Source organism: Apium graveolens, chromosome 1 (assembly GCF_009905375.1).
Source record: "Apium graveolens cultivar Ventura chromosome 1, ASM990537v1, whole genome shotgun sequence".
Taxonomy (NCBI): Eukaryota; Viridiplantae; Streptophyta; class Magnoliopsida; order Apiales; family Apiaceae; genus Apium; species Apium graveolens.
In genome coordinates, this window is record NC_133647.1 from 80,787,463 (window position 1) to 80,792,188 (window position 4,726).

General features: G+C 37.4%; 1 long non-coding RNA gene across 1 annotated transcript; it reads left to right on the forward strand.

Moving 5' to 3' along the window:
• Positions 1 to 3,607: 3,607 nt before the first annotated feature.
• On the forward strand, positions 3,608 to 4,365 carry LOC141720105 (uncharacterized). The gene is made up of 3 exons (XR_012574217.1): positions 3,608 to 3,719; positions 4,136 to 4,159; positions 4,257 to 4,365. It is a non-coding gene; the product is annotated as an uncharacterized LOC141720105 (long non-coding RNA).
• The last annotated feature ends 361 nt before the right edge of the window (positions 4,366 to 4,726 follow it).

Here is a 4,726-nt window from a genome sequence, read left to right on the forward strand (position 1 = left end):
AAGTACTAGTGCAAGCATGCCAGCTGAGGTATTGGCATTACCTCCACCATCCCGCAACTCCGCAAGCGACAGCAAGAACATTTGATTTAAAGATGAAGGGCGCTGTTCAGAATTTTGAGGTGATAGCAGGTAAACTCTTAATGAATAATGTTGAAGCTAAGGTATTGATTGATTCTGGAGCTACTAGATCTTTTATATCAGAAACTTTCTTTGATAAACTTAAATATGATAAAATGACCCTGAACGAGGTAATAGATGTGGTAATTGCGAACCAATAGAAGATTCATGTGAGTCAATTCTGTCCTAAGTGTGAGATTGATATTTCGAGGCATAAATTTTCAGCAGACTTGATACTTTTCAAGTTAGGGGAGTTTGACATAATCTTAGGCATGGATTGGTTAGGGAAGAATAACGCCCAGATAGATTGTAAATCTAAGAAAGTATATTTAAAGAAAGAGATTGGAGAAAAAGTGGTATTTAAGGGTCAGAGGCAAGAAAGACTATTTCTTACAATCGTCCAGGCTAAGAAATTGCTTAGGAGAGGTTGCGAATCGTTCCTAGCTTATGTAGTGGATTTAGAAAGAGAGAGCGTCAACATGGAAGATATCCCCGTAGTCAACAAATTTCCAGATGTATTTCCAGATGAACTACCAGGTTTACCGCCCGATCAACAGATTGAGTTTGAAATTAACCTTGCTCCAGGCACGGAACCAGTTTTGAAGGCACCTTATAGAATAGCATTAGCAGAAATGAAAGAGTTGGTGAGCCAGCTACAGGAATTATTGGACAAAGGAGTGATACGGCCAAATACGTCACCATGGGGATCACCTGTTCTATTCGTAAAGAAGAAGGATGGAAGCATGAGGTTATATATAGACTATCGGGAGTTGAATAAGATGACGATTAAGAACCGTTACCCGCTACCAAGGATAGATGTTTTATTTGATCAGCTGAAAGGAGCTAAGTGCTTTTCCAAGATTGATTTAAGATCAGGATACCATCAATTGAAAATCAAAGAAGATGACATCCCGAAGACAGCATTCAGGACAAGATACAGACATTATGAATTATGAGTAATGCCTTTTGGGTTGACTAATGCTCCTGCAGCATTTATGGATCTGATGAACCGGGTATTTAAAAAGTATTTGGACAAGTTTGTTGTGGTATTCATTGATGATATTCTTATATATGTATGCCAAGTTTTCTAAGTGTGAGTTCTGATTAAAAGAAGTTCAATTTCTGGGACATGTTATTGGAAGTGAAGGATTCAAAGTGGATTCGGCAAAGATTGAGGCAATTATGAGTTGGGAGAGACCAAAGACACCTACGGAAGTGCGAAGTTTTCTAGAATTGGCGGGATATTATAGAAGGTTTGTTAAAGATTTCTCGAAAATTGCCACGCCATTGACTAAGTTGATTAGAAAGAATCAGAAATTTGAATATAATGCAGAATGTGAAGATAGTTTTCAAGAATTGAAACATAGGTTGGTTACAGCTCCGATACTAGTATTACCAGACGATCAAGGAGACTTTGTGATATTCAGTGATGCTTCACATAAGGGCCTGGGTTGTGTGCTAATGCAACACAACAAGGTGATTGCGTATGCATCAAGATAGTTAAAACCACATGAATTGAAGTATCCTACACATGACTTGGAATTAGCAGCTATAGTATTTGCACTTAAGATTTGGAGATATTACCTTTACGGAGAAAGGTGCGAGATCTACACGGATCACAAAAGTTTGAAGTATATTTTCACTCAGAAGGAGCTCAATATGAGGAAAAGGAGATGGTTGGAATTAATTAAGGACTATGATTGCTAGATAAATTATCATCTGGGAAAGGCAAATATGGTAGCTGATGCTTTGAGTAGGAAAAAGAGGTTGAATATGGCAGCGGTATCAAAGGAATTATCTGGAGAAATCAGGAGATTTGAATTAGAACTGTGTGTTTGTGGAAAAGCTGAGGAGATTTATCGTACTATGACTTTTCAGCCATCATTGTTGGAAAAGATAAAGAAATGTCAGGAAGAAGTGATGAAACAGGAGAATAATCAACTGACCGGAGAAGAGATTTGTACTCAAAGGGATGAACAAGGTATACTAAGGTTTTCCTCAAGAATTTGGATTCCTCATGTGACTGAATTGAAGAGTGAGATATTGCAAGAAGCTCATAATTCTAGATTTTCAATCCATCCGGGAAGCACCATGATGTACCAGGAATTGAAGCAGAACATTTGGTGGCCAAATATGAAGCGAGAAGTAGCAGAATGGGTTGTGAGGTGCTATACTTGTCAGAAAGTGAAGGCAGAACATCAAAGACCAAGTGGATTGATTCAGCCTTTAAAGATTCCAGAATGGAAGTGGGAAAACATTGCCATGGACTTTATAGTAAGATTACCACGAACGAAATCCGGACATGACGCTATATGGGTTATAGTTGATCGCCTTACGAAGTCGGCACATTTTCTTCCGATTAACGAGAGGTCTTTATTGGACAGATTGGTCCACCTATATGTGCGTGAAATTGTATTACGACGTGGCGTACCTGTATCAATAGTTTCAGACAGAGATCCACGATTTAACTCGAGATTGTGGAAGCAATTTCAAGAAAGTCTTGGCACCAAGTTGAATATGAGTACGGAGTATCATCCGCAGACTGATGGTCAAAGCGAGAGGACAATTTAAACAATTGAAGACATGTTGCGTAGCTGTGCGATTGATTTTGTGGAAAGTTGGGACGACCACCTGCCATTGGGAGAATTCTCCTATAACAACAGCTATCACACCAGTGTTGGCATGCCACCATACGAAGCTTTATACGGACGGAAATGCAGATCACCAACCAGCTGGGATGAAGTGGGAGAAAGAAAGATTTTAGGCCCGAAATTGGTACAACAAATGCATGAGACAGTCAAATTATTTTAGAAGAGATTACTTGCTGCTCAAGATAGGCAAAGAAAGTATGCAGACCCGGCACGTAAGGATATCAGATTCCAAGTAGGTGAAGCCGTATTGCTGAAAGTATTACCGAGGAAAGGATTGTCTCGATTTGGAAAGAAAGGGAAGTTAGCACCTAGATATATTGGTCCTTTTGAAGTTTTGAGTCAAGTAGGGAAGGTGGCCTATGAATTAGCTTTGCCGCCTTAGTATCAGCATGTGCATAACCACTACATGAAAAACTGGAATAAAAATCACACTTTTTACATCAGTTACAAAAAAAACCGATGTAAAAACAATTTTTGACATCAGTTGCTCTCAAACTGATGTGAACAGCATTATTCACATCAGTTTCATGGCCGACCGTTGTATATAACTGCTTTTTAAAAAATTAAAAAAACACGGAACAAATTGTTCCCCCTTTACAACTAAAAAAACACGGGGGAAATTTTTACTTAAACAAAATTCATTTCCCCCCTTCTCTCTCACTGCTCTCCCTCCCCGACCTCTCTCTCTCTCTCGGTACACTCTCCCTCCCCGACTTCTCTCTCTCTCTCTCTCTCTCTCTCTCCATCTTCGTCCCCGTCTCTCACCTCTCAACTATCACTCTCCCCTCTCTTTCACCTCTACCCGTTACAAGCCCTAAAACAAAGTTAAACCCTCTAATTACAGATTGAGCAAGAAGGTTGACATGCAGCCTTAAGAAGTGTTCATACAACCCGAATCAAGCAAGTTTTACACAAATCGAGCTCTGTTTCACCGAAATCGAACCCTAATTTGTAAGTGTATTTTCAATTAAATTTGATTTTTTGGGACTTTTGATTGGTGTGTGTGTATCTTATAGTCAGATTATTACTGAATTTGTGTATCTTTGTGAATTGATGTGTATGCATTGTTTTTACTTGTGTGAAATGGGGCTTTGTTGATATATTTTTACTAAATGCCTTGCTCCCCTTGCGAAGTTAATTAGGTGTTTCAGCTGATGCGAGTTGTTTATGTGAAACTCTTTCTCATTCACATACCATTCTCTCTCTCTCTCTCTCTCTCTCTCTCTCTCTCTCGATCTCCCTATCTATCTATCTCTCTCTCAAATACCATGGGTATGCTTATGTTATTATTTTATTTTTTATTTATCGATTACTTATGTACATGTTATGATCTAATTTATATGTTTTTGTTTGGTTTGTTTATGCAGCACCAATCAAGGTTGGAATCAATGGTACGGATATAATCAGTTATGATTATTATTTATGTATTTTGGTTATGTTAGTTGTTTTATTATTTTTGATGTGATAATAACTGATTCAGTTATTTAGGTTTCGGAAGAATCGGTCGATTAGTTGCTAGAGTTGCTTTGCAAAGAGATGATATGGAGCTTGTTACTGTTAATGATCCATTTATCTCAACTGATTACATGGTAGTTATTATAATTCCTGTTAATTATTGTGTTTGTTTATGCTTAATTGGTTTTGATTGAGTTAGTTTATGTAGATTGGTGTTTTTAGCTTGTGTTATGTTTATTACATATTAGTTAGAGTGTGTATTATTTTTTAATTTATTATTAGTGATTGTTATGTTTGATAATAAGCATGTCATAGATTTATTTAGATTATTTTATGTTGGTTACTTGGTTTTGTTGACTTGAAGGTGTGAGATCTTAAATTTGATTAGTTCGTATTTTGTTTTATTTAGTTCTTCTAGATGCTACTAGTCTGTAATGGTTTCATTAGTTGATATTATGATGTTGGTTGGTTTGCTTGGTTTAGTTGGTATGAACTAATCGGTA